Here is an 18353-nt window from a genome sequence, read left to right as displayed (position 1 = left end):
TCCCAGCTACTCAGGAGGCTGAGGCAGGAAAATTGCCTGAACCCAGGGGGCGGAGGTTGCGGTGAGCCGAGATGGCACCATTGCACTCCAGCCTGGGTAACAAGAGCGAAACTCCGTCTCAAAAAAAAAGAAATGCACCGTAAGCCCCGGTTACCATTTCACCAGTCTTGTGGGGCTGCCGTCTTTTAGGCTTTTCCCAGTGGGAGAGCATTCCTTGAAGGGGAAGGGCATGAGCAAAGGGACTGAGTCTGGTTGCACAGGGGACAAGAGGGGAGCCGGTTCAGAGGGGTGCCTGGGGAGACCTGGATGTGAGGGGGCCCTATGCTTCCTAGTGGCTCTGGTCGGCAGGTCAGGTGTGGGTCCTTGGAACTTGTCAGGTCCCAAGGGCCCAGCCGTGCGGTGTTGTGACCTTGCCCCTCCCCTCCCGAAGCAGGGTGATCTGCAGCTCCATCCCCTGCAGAGAGCACTGGCTGGGCACATTGGGCACTGGGTTGGGGGTTGTGGGGCGGCACTGTCGGGCAGGGCGGGAAGCAGGGGACTTGCCTTCTCTTGCAGTCATTTACCCACCCCTGAGTGACATCTCTGAACTGAGATACCTTTCTCTAGAAAACTCAAACATTCCAGAACCAGGACAGATCCCATCAGGCCTGAGATTCTGCCAGGTTCTAGAACATCTGCGGATTGTGAAGAAGGTGGAGGCTTGGATTCACAATCACTGGGTAGTGTTCTATCCACCCCCCACCAACCCAGTCTCCAGGCATCTGCCCTGATGGCCTCCAGGGCCCCCTCTGTGACTGCAGAGATGGCGGCCTGCTCTCCAGGTCAGGCCAGTTCCCGAGAGCCCCGAGGTCCGGCTGTCATTCCATGAGCGCCCAGCTCCGGAGCTGCCACCTCAGGCCTCTGGAAGTTTGCAGCCTGAGCGACCGTCTTCAGACCACTGCGCCTGAGTGCGCAAGAGGCTCCAGGCCTTTCCACGCCTCCCAGAGCCAGGGAACAGCAGGGGCCAAGAGCAGCCTGTGGCTCCCCTGTGGCAAGGACAGCCGATTGAGGCCAAGGGCAGGCCTGAGAGATCACACACCTATTTTCTTTGCCTAAAACGTTTCATTTAACCCTGACTTAAAAGGGTGTTCGGGGAGCATCTTGCTGGAAATCCCAAATATAATGAAAGAATCCACAACAGAGGCAAACAGAGACCTGTTCCCAGCTGCATCCTGGGGAGGTAGCAAGACAGCACCCCTTTGCCCAGCTCAGCAAAGGGCCAGGGCAGCAGAGGTGGCTGTGCGCAGGGTGAGGCAGCAAGGGTGGGAGCTTCCAGAACTTCAGGGAAGGCAGCAAAAGAGGTAAGCGACCACAGAGTGCCAAGAGGGGCGCAGGGAAGCTCAACTCTACGGCCAGAACCCAGCCACCCTGCAGTCAGGGTGACTGCACCCAGGGCCTGCAGGGGTAGAGGATGGCTCAGTACACCATGGGCCTCCCCAGTACACACTCATCCCCCTCCCTAGACACCCCCCCAACCCAGGGAGCCTGGCCCTCAGCAAGTTTCCTGGGACTCAGCCTTGCCATGGGAAAGGAGGCTAGAGGCAGCCACAGGGAGGTCCGGGAAGAAGGCCTGACTCATTTGAGGGCAACCTCCTGCCACCTGCTGGAATGGGGACCTAAGTAGGCATTTAGACCAGTTCAGTAAAGAAAAAAAAAAGAAGAATGGAAGAAAGCTGGCTGGGCATGGTGGCTCACATCTGCAGCACTGTGGGAGGCCGAGGCAAGCAAACTATGTGAGGTCAGGAGTTCGAGAGCAGCCTGGCCAACAAGGTAAAACCCTGTCTCTACTAAAATTAGCCAGGTGTGATGGAGCACACCTGTAATCCCAGCTACTTAGGAGGCCGAGGCAGGATAATTGCTTGAACCGGGAGGGGGAGATTGCAGTGAGTCACTGCATTCAATGGGCAACAGAGTAAGATTCTGCCTCAAAAACATATTTAATTTAAAAATTAAAACAGAAAAGTGAAGGAAGGCAGCACGACTGCACAGTGTGCTGGCTGAGGGGCCGGCCAGCCTGAGTTTGTGGCTTTGTGCTGTGGCTCCCTGGCTCCTCCACCTAGATGCTGGCGGCTTGGGCTGGCTCCAGGATCTCCCTGCACCTCCACTTCCTCATCCACAAAGTGGTACACTACCAGCACCAGCCTATGGAGCCTACGTAGGGATTGTGAAAACATATTGAGAATAAGGCCGGGCAGAAGAGTCGCTACTGCACTTTTATCTGTGCGATTGTTATTCCTTGCTAGTGAGAGTTTGAGGACAGAGGTTTGTACCAACCACACTATCATCTCCCTTCTCTGCCTCTCTGCCCATCATGCAGCTGTGAGGACTGCAGCCCAGGAAGGTGAGTATCAGTGCCCACACCACTGCCTAGTCTTTTTCCTCAGTCAGCTTCTCCCACCCATGCCCGGAGCCATCTCGACCTCCACACACTCACCCTCATCTCTGCCTCTCTCACTCCCGATCAACTGAGAACACTGAGTCACCAAGCACCCTCCACCCATCCAAGCCCTGTGGTGTGTAAACAGCCAGCCTCCATTACTGTCACCTGGGCTCAGCTTCCAGCCACCTGAGTCAGCCCTCATTGAGCCTCTCCCAGGATCCTGTCTCACAGGTCTTTCGCTCCAGCTCCAGTTCCTCTGCACAAGCTCTCTCTTTGCCTCCTGCCTTCCGTGTAAGACATGACTTGCTCTTCCTTGCCTTCCACCATGACTGTGAGGCTTCCCCAGCCAAGTGGATCTGTAAATTCAGTTAAACCTCTTTCCTCTGTAAATTGCCCAGTCTCGGGTATGTCTTTATTAGGAGTGTGAAATAAAGAGGATCTTCAGGTGGCTCAGCTCTGGACCAATCTTAACCTCCAGAGTCATCACCCCCATCATCCTTCCTCCACTTTTTGTTCAAACCTCTTCAAAAGTCTGCGCTCCTGGTCTCCACCTCCAGCTTCTCTTATTTGTGACTCAATTGCCTGCAACCTGAACTGTGCTCCACCCCCGCCCCTCTCCCAGAAACAGTGCTGCCTGCAGTCCTTCTCTTTCCTGCTCTTGCTGCAGCCTGCAACCCTCTGGATAACAGTGATTGCACGAGCTTCCATGGTCTCTCTTACTTTCTTCTCACGTTTTAGACTGTCTTCTAGTCTCCTACTTCTTTGATTTGCCCCCTCCATGGGGAAGGGTCTGTCTTTGGCTCTCTCTCCTACCCCTCTGCACTCTCCTGGGATAATTCAAACGTCAAATGACAGAACCTCCACACATTTGCTGATGGATCCCAGAATGCATCTCAGGATGAGATGCCCCTTCAAAAATCCAGCTCCCTTTTAGAGGTCACCACCTGGGTGGCCTGCTGTCACCTGAAGCTTGAATTGCAAAAATGAAATCATCATCTTTCCACCAAACTTGCTTCTTTCTCCTGTTTGCTTACTCAGAAGGCCCCTCCCAGCATCCTATCCAGTGTGGGATTCACTCTTGCTTTCTACCCCCTTCACATTACTGAATCTATCCCCAAGTCCTGCTGATTTTACTTCCTAAATAATTACTCTCTCCATTCCTACCATTACCCTAATGTGGGCCGTAACATCTCTAGCTATTATGATTCAAATCATCTCCATTTCTCAGCATTTTCCTCAAACTCATCCTCCCCTCTGTAGCCAGAATGTTCTTCCCACAGCCAAGGCCTAAACCACACCACTACCCTCCCCCATCCAAGAGAACCGTGAGCTTATGCACATAATGAGAGGCCCATGCAGCCCCTCCATCCTCCCTGCATCCTTCCATCCTCCCTGCATCCTTCCATCCTCCTGCATCCTTCCATCTTCCCTGCGTCCTCCCCATCCTCCCGGCATCCTCCACATCCTCCCTGCACCCTTCCATCCTCCCTGCGTCCTTCCATCCTCTCTGCATCCTCCCCATCCTCCCTGCGACCTCCTCATCCTCCCAGCATCCTCCACATCCTCCCTGCATCCTCCAATCCTCCCTGCATCCTTCCATCCTCCCTGTGTCCTCCCATCCTCCCAGCACCCTCCCCATCCTCCCTGCATCCTCCCCATCCTCCCAGCATCCTCTAATCCTCCCTGCATCCTTCCATCCTCCCTGCATCCTCCCATCCTCCCTGAGTCCTCCCATCCTCCCGGCATCCTCCCCATCCTCCCCATCCTCCCTGCATCCTCCAATCCTCCCTGCATTCTTCCATCCTCCCTGCATCCTTCCATTCTCCCTGCATCCTTCCATCCTCCTGCATCCTTCCATCCTCCCTGCATCCTCCCCATCCTCTCAGCGTCCTCCCCATCCTCCCAGCATCCTCCCCATCCTCCCCGCATCCTCCCCATCCTCCCCACGTCCTCCCATCCTCCCCGCGTCCTCCCATCCTCCCCACGTCCTCCCATCCTCCCCGCATCCTCCCATCCTCCTGCATTCTCAAATCCTCCCTGCATCCTTCCCATCCTCCCTGCATCCTCCCATCCTCCTACGTCCTCAAATCCTCCCTGAGTCCTTCCATCCTCCCTGCATCCTTCCATCCTCCCTGCATCCTTCCCATCCTCCCTGCATCCTCCCATCCTCCTACGTCCTCAAATCCTCCCTGAGTCCTTCCATCCTCCCTGCATCCTTCCATCCTCCCTGCATTCTTCCATCCTCCCTGCATCCTTCCCATCCTCCCTGCATCCTCCCATCCTCCTGCATCCTCAAATCCTCCCTACATCCTTCCATCTTCCCTGCATCCTTCCCATCTTCCCTGTGTCCTTCCATCCTCCCTGCGTCCTTCCATCCTCCCTGCATCCTTCCCTCCTCCCTGTGTCTTTCCATCCTCCTGCATCCTCCCATCCTCCCTGCATCCTCCCATCCTCCCTGCATCCTTCCATCCTCCCTGCATCCTTCCATCCTCCCTGCTTCATCTTCCTGCCCCACCTCCCCAGAAAAGAACAGCTCCCATGACTGCTCCTAAGCTCACCTGCCCCACTGGCCCTTTCTCATCTCCCTCCTGGCCTGCAGCTGTGTCCTGGGGGACAGGGGAGTTTCCCTGTGAGAGCTCACTCCATCCAATACCCAGATCCCGAGTCTCAGCCTCCAGCCTGGCCCAGGCCCCACCTCCTCAGAACACACTTCTTGGCTCCTCTGGTTGGTTGGAGTGAGGCAAAGCCCCAGGGCCCCAGTCCTAATCTCTGGAGAAATCTCCATCCCCTTACTCTCCTCCCGTCTCCATGTCCATTTCCCTCAATAGACTCGGTCTGGACCTAGTCTTTCTAGACGAGGGCCTCACAAGACCTAGCTCAGCCAGTGTTTGCCAGATAAAAGTATGAATGACTGTGAGGCTCTTCCAGCTCTGAGCATGTTTGTTATTTGTTGACTTTAGAAATTGTTCAACTTTAAACTTGAAAGGAAGTAGGAGAGAAAGAAGGAGGAAGAATGAAGCCTGCACCAGAATCCACACTCTGTCATTCTCAGCACTGCCCTCGGAGAGCTCCATTCTAAGCAGAGTTTGGTGAGCACAGCTCCTCCTCTAGGGGTAGTCATGGGCCAAGATAGATCCTGCTCATGGAGTAAAAACGGTGAACTAAGAATCAAGTTCACCTGCTGGCCCTCCCGTACAGCTTCAGGAAGCAGGTTCAGTTCTCTTGGCAACTATTTCCCAGGTATAAAACACAAGTCACATTTCCATTTTGTGATTTATTGAGCAGATACTTCCCATAGGCGTGTGGCTGCAGAAACGTAAAAACCATTAAAAAGAAGAAAGCAGAACTGCAGATTTATTCTAGTAGTGGAGCAAAGATAAATTTCTGGCTCTTGAAAAATTGAGCCTGTCATCAGACAAAGTGGATGGGTTTGAGTAAATAAATCTTTATGCAACAAAATACTGCAAAATATATACTAAAGGAAAATCACAGAAGGAGAAAAATATATCACCACTCTAACTGCAAAGACCTGTGGCCAAATGGTTAAAATTGGTGGAAATGTATAATGTGCAGTTCTAGATGCCCTTCCAGGAAGTGAGCAAAGGATGAGTCCAAGTGGTTTGCTCAGGAGCCATTGTCACAGCCCAGAGGAGCCTCAGTGTGGCCTAGAGCGAGCCTGGCTTCAGTAATGATTCAGAGTCCACACACCCTACGTGTTAACGAGCCTGTGCCTCTCCCTTCAAATGGTAAATGGATATCTATATAGTTTGGCTGTGTCCCCACCCAAATCTCACCTTGAATTTCCACATGTTGTGGGTGGGACCTAGTGGGAGGTAACTGAATCATGGGGCAGGTCTTTCCCATGCTGTTCTTGCAATAGTGAACAAGTCTCACAAGATCTGATGGACTTTAAAGGACCAGTTCCTCTGCACAAGCTCTCTCTTTGCCTCCTGCCTTCCGTGTAAGATATGACTTGCTCTTCCTTGCCTTCCACCATGATTGTGAGGCTTCCCCAGCCACATGGATCTGTAAATCCAGTTAAACCTCTTTCCTCTGTAAATTGCCCAGTCTCGGGTATGTCTTTATTAGCAGTGTGAAAATGGACTAACAGATATGATGACACCCACTTCGCAAGATTCTTATGAGGACAAACTAGAGCCCTTGTCACTATAGCCAGCACTCAATAAATGGGATTATTTTATTATCAGAGGGAAAAGTGCACAGACTCACCAGCTATTAAACATATGGAAATGATGACGATTTAAAGGTAACATGACTTATCTATTAAAGTAAAAATTAAATTCTAGTTCACAAAAAGACTTGAACAGAAATATTAATAGCAGTTTTATCTATGATTTCCAAATACTGGAAAGAGCCCAGATGTCCATTAGGGGATAAACAAATTGTGGTTTATTCATGCAATGAAATATTTCTCAGCAATAGAAAGAATCACCCACTGGTACATACAATAACATGGATGAATTGCAAAATCCCCATGCTGTGTAGAAGAGGACTTATGCAAAAGATTTCACACTTTATGACTGTTTTTCTCTCTCTCTCTCTTTTTTGGAGACTAGGGGTAGTCTCCAGGCTGGAGTGCAGTGGTGCAATCACAGCTCACTACAACCTCAACCTCCCAGGCTCAAGTGATCCTCCCACCTCAGCCTTCCAAGTAGCTGGGAATACAGATGCATGCCACCATGCCCGCTAATTGTTTGTAGAGACAGGGTCTCATTATGTTGCCTAGGCTGGTCTCGAACTCCTAGGCTCAAGCAATCCTCCTCCTGTCTTGGCCTCCTAAAGTGCCAGGGTTTCAGGGGAGAGCTACCGTGGCTGGCCATTTGATTCAATTTGTATGAAATTCTGGAGTGGAAGAAACTAATCTTTGGTAGAAAAAATAAAAATAGTTATTCCTGGAGCCCAGAAATTCTGATTCCAAATTCAGACTGTATCTGTTGCAGAAGCGTCTCATACACAGATATATCTACATAATACTTCCCACTCATCGCTCGTAAACATTTTCTGTGAAACATACCTACATCCCTTTTGGTTATATAACGTTGGGATTCTGTTTTGTGTGACTGATCTTAATTTCTTCTTCCCACTTTTAATACTCCTTTCTGTACTGTTCAGTACTGCCTTGCCCCAAGGAGGGGGGAAATATTTGCTGGGAACTTATATATCCTAGGCCCCGTAGCAGGCACTTGGCATGTGTTGCCCCGTTTCATCTTCACAATAGCCCTGTGGGGGAAGCAGTGTTTTTCCCATTTTACAAACGTAGAAACTGAGACTCAGCTTGCTAGCGTAGCTTGATCATTGTGATATAGGTAATAAGAAGTGGTTTTTCTTGGCGAATAAAGAGCATTCTTTTAGGCTTTACTCTTAGACCATTTTGAATCAATCTTATTTCTGAGCGAAAATATTTTATTACAGTAAAAATGGCAAACTCTTTCATCCTCTAAGAGAAGAATTGGTTACTTATTTGGTCTCGGTTCTGCGGAATTAAGATGCTTACAGTCTCAATAAAGGGCTAACTTTAATTGATTGATTTTTTTTCTGTTTTAATCCCACAGCTTATAAATAACATCAGCAGTGGCTTGGACTTATTGTTGTGGCCTCTGGAAGATCTTGGGCACAGTGTAACTTCCTGGGGTCCGTATCTGTTAGTCAGATAATGAACTGTTCGTGAAGGACAGCGCTCATTGTGAACGTGGGTGTCCTGGGATGCTCTGCCTGTTCTGTGACACTCCTCAGCCTGTCCTATTGTCCTGGCTCTGAGAAGAAGCTACAAAATACAGTAGAAGAAAAAGAAAAGAGCCTTTTAAAGACTTGTAATGCATTGTTAATGGCAAAGGTCACATGCCAACTGGAAAAATATGAATTTTTTATCTCAGCAAAAAGTATAAGGATACTTCCATTTCTTAAAAAAGTTGTGGAAATCGCTTGTTATATGCATAGATCGTTGAATGTGTCTCTGCTTATGTACATTCCTGAATGACTTATCAATGAGGTCAAAAGGCAGGAACAGGTGGTTTGTCTCTTTGAAACAGGGTCTTGTTCTATCACCAAGGCTGGAGTGCAGTGACGTGGTCACAGCTCACTGCAGCCTCCATCTGCTGGGTTTAAGAAATTGTCCCAACTCAGAGGCTCTAGAGCAGCTAGGACTACAGGCACACACAACCATGCCTGGCTAATGTTTTTTTGTTTGTTTGTGTGTTTGTTTGTTTGTTTTGTAGAGATGATGTCTTACTATGTTACCCAGGCTGGTCTTGAACTCCTGGCCTCAAGTGATCCTCCCACCTTGGCCTCCCAAAGTGCAGGGATTACAGGCATGAGCCACTGCACCCAGCAGAAACAGTTTTAAGGCTCTTAAAAAGTACTGGAAAATATTGCTAACTTTTCTTCCAGAAAGGTTTTACCTATGTATGCTTTCATCAGCAACGTGTGGGAACTATTTCATTGCATCCTCAGCAATACCGCATATATTAATTTTAAAAACATAGCCAGATTGCAAAAAAGAACTATTTAGTGATAGCATTTCATTAATAATGAAGTCACAGTTTTTCTATGTACTGATTTTTGGCTTCTATGATTCTATTTACTTGAAACTATAAAACATTTATAGAGTTTTTTTATATATATTTCTATTACATCTATATGTTGCTTTACTTTGTAAGTTCTTTACCCATTTTTCTTACAGAGGGTTAATATTTTTCTTGTTGATTTTTATGAACTCTTTATATATTGAAGATATTAACTCCTTAAACACACACACACAGTAAAAGAAAAGGTAGAAAGAGTGTCATAGAGTGGGCAGGGTATTGGTAGGAGAGTAGACAACATTGATATTTACATTAGCTTCACACTCAGGGTTTGTAATGCAGTTTTGTTTTTGTGTGTTTGTGTTTTAGTTTTTTGAGACAGAGTCTTGCTCTGTCACCCAGGCCAAAGTGCAGTGGCATAATCTCGGCTCAGTGCAACCTCTGCCTCCTGAGTTCCAGAGATTCTCCTGCCTCAGCCTCCCAAGTAGCTGGGATTACAGGCATGTGCCACCATGCTTGGCTACTTTTTGTATTTTTAGTAGAGACAGGGTTTCACCATGTTGGTCAGGCTGGTCTTAAACTCCTGACCTCAGATGATCCACCTGCCTCGGCCTCCCAAAGTGCTGGGATTACAGGTGTGAGCCACCGCACCCAGCCTGTAATGCAGTTCTTAACTGGTGACTCTGGGATCTGGGCTGTTGTCTCATCTCCAGTATGTGACAGCCACGGTCATGGTGGACCAAGGAGAAAGAACATGGATGGTCACTCAGGGTATGATGCCCAGGCCTGGCCGTGGCATGCATTACTTCCAACTACATTCTGTTCACCAGACCCCAGGTTCACCGGACCCCTGTATCTAACGATACAGAAGGCTGAGAAACACGATCTTGTGTGCAAAGGAAGGAAAAAGCAAACTGTGAGCCCCCATCTGTTTTCTGCCACCCTACCCTCGCCATCCTGTGTTAATTTGTGAACCACCCCAGCCCAGCACTCCTAACACCCTGCCCCTTGTGGTTTCTTCCTGTTTTTCTTTTCCATACCCTTATTTTGACATGCTGTATATATTCATTTATTATGTTATTGTCAGTCCTCCCCCACAAGAATAGAAGCTCCGCCAGGTCAGGGATTTCTGCCTATTTTGTTCACTGACTCAGCAGAGTGCCTGGCATCATATTAGTTGAGGAGACATTGCCTTGTGCTATTTCCAGGGCTAAGTGCCAGTGCCCTTCCCACACTTTCTCTGTGGCACATCCCTCCTCCATCGCCCTCTGCCAGCGCCTGGCCAGCCTTCCGACTTCAGCCCGTGGTCCTCATCCTGCCTAAAGCTCTCTGTGACCCTCCTGCCTCCTACAGAACTGTGCCCTTCTTTGTGACATAGTCATGCCTTGTACCAAACTCTACTCTGCATTTCCCCCACTATTTTACAATGGTGAATTTGTCTGTCTTCCCTACACAACAATGAGCTCCTGTAAGACCTGGCCAAGTTAAAGACGTCATAGAGTCAGTTGAATGAATGAATGAATGAATGAATGGGTGAATAAATAAACGGATAGGCCAACCAATTCTTCACAACTTGGGCAGGTTTTAATGCCCTGGCGAAGTCTGCATATAGACTGCGTATAAATAATACTGTTAAATGTGTTAGGTGTAATAATGACATTAGAGTTATAATGTATGTAACATTCTACTTTATATGATGTATATACACTATGTTCGTATTATATGGTTGTATAAACTGCACGTTATCTAACTGACATAGATTTTGTATTACATGTTTGTTGGGGATACATCCTGAATTACAGGTGAACTAATAAGATGCCTGAGGTTTGCCATAGAAGAAAATGGAATGAGGCCAGGCACAGTGGCTCACGCCTGTAATCCCAGCACTTTGGGAGGTCTAGGCAGGTGCATCACCTGAGGTCAGGAGTTCAAGACCAGCCTAGCCAACATAGTGAAACCCCGTCTCTACTAAAAATATAAATATATATAGCCTGGCATAGTGGCAGGCGCCTGTAATCCCAGCTACTGAGGCTGAAGCAGGAGAATTGCTTGAACCTGGGAGGCAGAAGTTTCAGTGAGCTGCGATCATGCCATTACACTCCAGCCTGGGCAACAAGAGTGAAACTCCATCTCAAAAAAAGAAAAAAGAAAATAAAATGAAATAAAAGTAAAGTGTGTTGAAGGAGGAGGGTAGATGGAAGATGAGATGGACAATGAACAAGGTGGGAAACGTTAGTAACTGTTCACGTTGGACAATAAGTACTTGACATTCATCACACTGTTCTCTCTACCTTGGTGTATGCTTCAAATTTCTTTAATAAAAAAGAAAAACAAATAAAGCAGCACAGCCATTCACACTCTGCTCAATGAGGAGGAAAAATTTCCCAATGCTGTGACCTTGCCCCTCCCTTCACCCAGGTCCAGATGAACTCCTCTCACCTCTTCTGGTGCTGACCATGGAGTTTCCTCACATGTGGAGAGAAAGCCAACAGTGGAAGGAAAATGTAAACGTTGAGTAATTAAGACCTGAAATCAGAATGTCTAAACAGCATGGTCCAGATGCCAGGCTGTGCATCCCACCCTCTGCGGAAGGAAGACCGATGGATGTCTGTGCAGCAGAGGACCGCTTGCTCCAAAAAGTCACCCTGCATTCTTCTAGAGAGCGAGGGCTGGCAAGGGGTCTTAAAAACCACTTGATTCAATTCCTTTATTTTACCAATGCAAAGAAACTATGATTCAAAAATTGCTTGACTTTTCTAATTTCACACAGTGAAATAGCAGCAGCGGCCAGGTGCATTGGCTCACGCCTGTAATCCCAGCACTTTGGGAGGCTGAGGTGGGCGGATCATCTGAGGTCACGAGTTCAAGACCAGCCTAGCCAACATGATGAAGCCCCATCCTACTAAAAACACAAAAATTAGCCAGGTGTGGTGGTGCATGTCTATAATCTTAACTACTCGGGAGGCTGAGGCAGGAGAATCACTTGAACCCGGGAAGAGGAGGTTGCAGTGAGCCGAGATCGCACCACAGCACTCCAGCCTAGGCAACAAGAGTGAAACTGCATCTCAAAAAAAAAAAAAAAAAATAGCAGTGACATCAAAACTAAAACCCGCACTGGCAGACCCTTGAGCCAATAGTTCCTGCCAGTCTCTGTTTGTGAAGATCTGAGATGCCTCAGTGGCTGGCACACACACCTTTCCACACCATCTCTTCTCTATACCCATGAGAGAGGCAGACCTAGAAAATGGGTCAGTATGCACTGAGTAACTATTTGTAAAAGAATCAAATAAGGCTCAGACATGCAATAAAACGTACTAAATGTCATCAAGTTAAAATGCAGAATCCCCTGGAGATGCACAGGTTTGTGAATGCAGTGGCAGGATCATCAGCGGAAGATTCTTTGGCTTCTGCCCACGGGTCAGGTGAGACTGACCCGACTGAGCAGGTGTGCCTTAAGCAGGTGCCTCGGCATTGTCTTTTTGCTTTTTTTTAATTCTGAGATGGTCTCTCTCTGTACACTGGAGTGCAGTGGCACCGTCACAGCTCACTGCAGCCTCGATCTTCCCAGGCTCAGGTGATCCTCCCACCTCAGCTCCCAAGTCACTGGGACTACTGGCAAGTACCACCATGCCTGGATAATTTTTCTATTTTTTGTAGAAATAAAATTTTGCCACATTGCCCACGCTAGTCTCGAACTCCTGGACTCAAGCAATCCACCCGCTTTAACCTCCCAAAGTGCTGGGATTACAGGTGACTACAGACACTTAGTGCTCATCATCAGGTGGCCTCAACAATCCTACCAATTAGAATCATTATCCTCATTTGACAGATGAAGAGAATTAGGCTTACAGAGGGTGAGTGACCTACCAAAGGTAGGTAAGATCATTCCTACAAGAGCCAGAGATGTCTGTCATCCTGAAACATGGCAGACGGTGAAAGATGGAACCGTTACATCTTCCTGCTTTCCAGGGGAGGTCACTGGCAGCGGCGCCACACTCTCTAGATTCAGGGGCCATTCCAGGCTGCTGTTGGAATAGGACTAGGACCATGGGGACAACAGGGAGGCAATCCCTGCTGGCTGACCCACAGATGGGTGATTTCACATCTTCTTTTGCAGGATAATGTTGGGCCAAGCTGAGCCCTTTGCTCAAATTGCTTTAAACCCTCCTGACCTGTAGCTTTCACCAGCTCAGCAAACTCTCCTGGTCAGGCTGTGAACCTGCCCTGACCCCACGTCCAGCCACCTGCCATGAGGACGTGCATCTCTCAGGTCGGCTGACCCAGCATCCTTCAGCAGTTCCAACTTTGCAGATCTGCAATCTCTTGGCTGACACTGCAGCCACCTTCTTTGCCTAAGAAACCATCGCCCTTGCCAGGGTTAGTGCAGGACCCGCAGATCCATGAACACTCTCTGGCACGTGGAGTGGGAGTGTCTACTTCAAGCTGGAGGGATTGTTGGCAGGCCTGGCAGAGCTGCATTTTTTGATGCAACTGTTTTGTCCCCTCGTTTGTGGCGTCTGTGGCTGCCTTGCAGAAAACTACATACTACGCTGACCACTGGCTGATCCTTCTTTCCATCTGTCATGCAAACCTTCCTTTTTCTGAATAATAGGTACACAGGAACAGCAGACAGGCCAGACCCTGCTAGAATTTCATGAATAAGGAATATAATTTGGTATTAATTAGACATCAGAGGCAGACAGAATGAGTCTTCCAAAGACCTGATGAATTAGCCGTGAGATTTAAACAGGGCATATTCTCTCTCTTATGGGGTGAACTGTGTCTCCCAAAAAAAGTCCTACCCCCCCGGTACTTCAGAATGTGACCTTATTTGAAAATATAGACCTGGGGCAGTCGCTCACACCTGTAATCCCAGCACTTTGGGAGGCCAGGGCGGATCACCTGAGGTCAGGAGTTCTCGACCAGCCTGACCGACATGGTGAAACTCCATCTCTACTAAAAAGACACGAATTAGGTGGTAGCTAATAATTCCAGCTACTCAGGAGGCTGAGGCAGGAGAATCTCCTGAATCTAGGAGGAAGAGGTTGCAGTGAGCTGAGATCACACCACTGCACTCCAGCCTAGGGGACAGAGTGAGACTCCATCCCAGAAAAAAGAAAAAGAAAACATAGGCGGTGTCTCACACCTGTAATCCTAGCACTTTGGGAGGCCGAGGCAAGCATATCACTCAAGGCCATGAGCTTGAAACCATCCTGACCAACATGGCAAAACCCCAACTTTACTAAAAAGTATAAAAATTAGCTGGGCATGGTGGTGCATGCCTGTAGTCCCAACTACTCAGGAGGCTGAGGCATCAGAATTGCTTGAACACAGGAGGCAGAGGTTGCAGTGAGCCAAGATTGTGCCCCTGCACTCCAGCCTGGGTGAAAGAGCGAGACTCTGTCTCAGAAAAAAAGAAAAGAAAGGAAAGTATAGGGTTGCTACAGATGTAATGAGTAAAATGAAGATGAGGTCATACTGGAGCAGTGTGGACTGGAACCCAATATGACTGGTGTCCTTATAAGAAGAGATGAAGAGACGCGTGTGACAGAGGAGGCAGAGACTGCAGTGATGTTTCCACAGGCCAAGGGCCATGGAAGATGCCACTGGGCCACCAGAATCTGGGAGAGAGGCCTAGGCTGGATGATCCCCGTGCCACTTGCCACCTTGGAAGAGGACCCACCAGGCCCAGCTCAGAATTCAGGTGACCGCCTCGCTGGCTGACAGCTTGCCCAGTTGCAGCCTGGGAGGCCTGTAGAAGGAAGCGACCGTGCCAGCACCTTTATCTCAGGCCTCTGGCCTCCAGTGCTGTGCAAGAGCACATTTCAAGCTCACAAAGCCACCCGGTGAGAGGCACAGCAGCCCCAGGAAATGAATGCACCCTCTTCTCCTGAAACGTAACAAGGGTGTTGGCCTGGATGGTCTTTGAGGTCCTTTCCATCTTTACATAGGCTGACTTTGGTCACATTCCCATCTTGTCCCCAAAAGTCAAATTGTCACTGAAGTCAAATTTGCCCAGCTCTTTTCATTCTATACCATAATTTTCTTAAACTCTCCCCTGCGTTTCCACCCTCTCATCTTTCTGTGCTTCTGTCAGAGTATTTTCTTCTAAGTCTTCCATTTGTACATTTCCTGCTATCAGATCTATCCACGGTACTTTTCAGTTTCTATACTTTTCACTTTTCACTGAATTTCCACCTGGTTCCTTTTTATACTTTCCAGTTCTCTGCCAAAAATTCTTAATCTTGCCCTTTCATTCCTTGGGCGCATTCATCATGGGTAATTCCACTATCAGGATCCCCGTGGGTCTGTTTCTATCGTCTGTTTGTCTGATTTTTCTCCCAGGTTTTCACTCCTGTTTTGTCTGCCTGCCAAGCACTGTGTGTGGAAGATGATACAGATAAGCTGAGTCTCTAAACTGTTATTTTTATCCAGAAAGAATTTTTGTTTTTTGAGACGGAGTCTTGCTCTGTTGCCCCGGCTGGAGTGCAGTGGCGTGGGTTCAAGCCACTCTGCCTCCTGGGTTCAAGCAATTCTCCTGCCTCAGCCCCCCAGTAGCTGGGATTGCAGGCGCCCACCACCATGCCCGGCTAATTTGGGTATTTTTAGTAGAGACAGGGTTTCACCATGTTGGCCAGGCTGGTCTCCAACTCCTGACCTCAAGTAATCTGCTCGCCTCAGCCTCCTAAAGGGCTTGAGCCACCGTGCCTGGCAGGATTTCTTTTTGCTGCTAGAAGGTAGCAAGCAATCTCTGATCATCAGAATCTAGGGGGTCCCAAACTGTCTTCAGTGACAGCACCTTAACTGTCCCCTTAATTATTTCACGGCCCTCCTACGCCAAAAGAAATAGAGGTTCCATGTGTTAGATAGTGAGGTACAAACAACTGAAGTATTCGTGTTCTAACAACTTAGCAGACATTTGAAAAATGATCCCATAAGTTTAAAAAATTTTTATTTCATTCTTAAACTACTATAATCACTTCCCAATGGAATGTGGTGTCTGTTGGGCACTGCACAACTTTGTAAGCCTTGGAAGTGGATTGGACACCATCACCTCCACTTCCAGCTCCACGCAAATCTCCACAGAGCACAGAGCCCCTATCACAGCTCTGCAAAGACACAACTTCATTGAGAGGAAGGTGCCACAATCTTAGCTGAAACTGGGAACTACCTCAAGATAGGAGTTCATGCTGTTCTGAAGAAATAATGACAAATCAACATAAATAAATAAATAAATAATACATTTTTAAAAGATGTTCATCTGTGTCTGAGAGATGTTGATGTGTTTCCCTGAAAAAAAAAAATTTTTTTTTAATTTAATTTAATTTTTTTTAGAGACAGGGTCTTGCTATGCAGCCCAGGCTGACCTCAAACTCCTGGGCTCAAGCGATCCTCCCATCTCAGCCTCCCAGGTGGCTGGGACTGCAGGCCACCATGCCAGGCTCCTCAGAAATTTAAAACATCCCACTGCATCCTGAGAGCTCACTGGGTGTCCTGCAGTGCCTTGGAGCTGAACCCAGGAGGTGGAGGTTGCAGTGAACCAAGATCGGGTCACTGCAGTCCAGCCTGGGCAGCAAGAGCAAAACTCTGTCTCAAAAAAAGAAAAAAATGATAGCACAGTTTTACATGTTAAATGGTTAAGAAATACATAAATGCTAAAATTAATATGGTACTTTCCTTTAAAAAGACTTGGGGCTTGTTTGAGGAAGTGGGTGTTGGGTTGTGAGCTGGGTGATCTGGAATTAGAGGGACGTTCTAACAGCAGAGCTGGGTGGATTCACTCCTAACACGCCCTGTGAACGGAGGGCTGGAGGGTGCACGGGTGGGGCTGTGTTCCTAGAGCGTGTGCGAGGTGGGGCTGTGTGTTCCTAGGGTGTGTGCGAGGTGGGGGTGTGTGTTCCTAGGGTGCCTGCCTGGGTGTGGTTGTGTGTTGCTAGGTTCGGGTCAGCCAGGTGCCGTTCACCTGGTGTTTCAAAGGATAAAATTGTGCTGAGCAAATGTGAACTCTGAAACTCATGTTATGCTCCAGTCGTTCCCTACTCTAGCAATTGTGTTGGAGCAAATTCATTTTCCCAACAAGCCGTATAGCAGAACTGAAGGTATCACATCCCTTGAGGACCCTGGACATGTTCGGGAAAGGGAACTTTCTACCCCACTGATGTGGGGTCTACAGATATCGACATCAGTGGCAGTGCCTGGAGGGGCTTTGTAGGGCCGCAGGACAGCAGCTCCATGCAGCCGGCCCCACCCCGGGCCTGGCGAGCTCCCCTGGCTCCCCTCACTGATGGCGAGCTCCCCATCAGCCCTGAGCCTGATGGCCCACACCTGGTGCACAGCCTGCTGTTTCCCAAGCCCTTCCGCCCACACCAGGGCGCCTCCCGACAGCCTCACAGGGACAAAGTGCAGGCATCATCACCCACATTTGACAGAGACGGAAGAGGGGCTCAGAGAAGCTGATGACTTGCCTGAAGACACATAGCCCGCAAAGGGAGGTGGCGCTTCCACACCCTGGACTCTGGCTGACCCTCTGCCCATCTCCTATGCAGTAGGTGGGGTCTTGTCACCAAGCACTAGGGTAAACTCCAGGGCTCAGGCTCAAGGCCACGCATACAGGGACAAAGGCTGTAAGGAAACCCGGGTAAACTGAAAGGCACCTGCCTCGGGCGAGCTCCCTTCAGCCCTGACTCCTGCTCCTTCTCTCAGTGGACAGGACGAGCCGCTGTTCACACTCGTCGAGGCTGGGGAGTTTTCCAGCACAGCCAGGACGTGGACTGCTTTGTAGCGGGATTGTGCAGCGTGCCGTTCAGTCCTGAATGAGAGGCCTGAGCAAGCAGCCTGCAAGAGGTTTGGGGAGCACTGACTGTGGCAGGCGGGCAGTGATTAAAAAGGCCCAACTCCCCCTACATGTCCTCTCGACTCTCTGGGTGCACCTGGGCCCTCAGCCTGGGTGAGCTCAACTGAGCTTGGCCATTTCTCCTCCCTTGCTCCACAGGCTGCTCAGGGCCAGTCAGTCATCACACAGCCCCTGTTGACTTCAGGACCAAGCCTGCCCTGCTGGGACATGGAACGGTCACCTGGGCCAGTGGAGACAGTCAGACAGTCAGACACACACACACACACACACACACGAGAGAGAGAGAGAGAGAGAGAGAGCGAAGCAAAAACGACTTCGTCTAAGAAAGGCACAGACGCATTTGTAACCAGATCCCAAGGTCAGCTGCTTGGAGCATGAAGCCAGATCACATTCTCTTGCTTGTTGGATTTAGGTCACCTCTCAAAGAAATCCCAGGGTCCTCCTTCCAAATAACTCCAAGACACCCCGCCCAGTGGATGCTCTCTCAGTCCGAAGGTCAAGCCCTGGTCACAGCACCTCTAGGAGACAAGCAGACAAG

The 18353-nt window shown here is 49.0% G+C and overlaps 1 long non-coding RNA gene across 2 annotated transcripts; it reads left to right on the top strand.

The window, feature by feature from the left end:
* Positions 1–748: 748 nt before the first annotated feature.
* On the top strand, positions 749–11746 carry LOC118147408 (uncharacterized). Of its 2 annotated transcripts, none has more exons than XR_004733797.3 (5): positions 749–1340; positions 2283–2380; positions 5380–5508; positions 7993–8129; positions 11380–11746. It is a non-coding gene; the product is annotated as an uncharacterized LOC118147408 (long non-coding RNA). The 2 variants fall into 2 exon arrangements; XR_004733798.3 differs by having other exon boundaries at positions 749–1809.
* The last annotated feature ends 6607 nt before the right edge of the window (positions 11747–18353 follow it).

This window comes from Callithrix jacchus, chromosome 14 (genome assembly GCF_049354715.1).
Source record: "Callithrix jacchus isolate 240 chromosome 14, calJac240_pri, whole genome shotgun sequence".
NCBI classification, from domain to species: Eukaryota; Metazoa; Chordata; class Mammalia; order Primates; family Cebidae; genus Callithrix; species Callithrix jacchus.
Note: the sequence above shows the minus strand (reverse complement) of the source record. Positions and strands in the feature narration are given on the sequence as shown.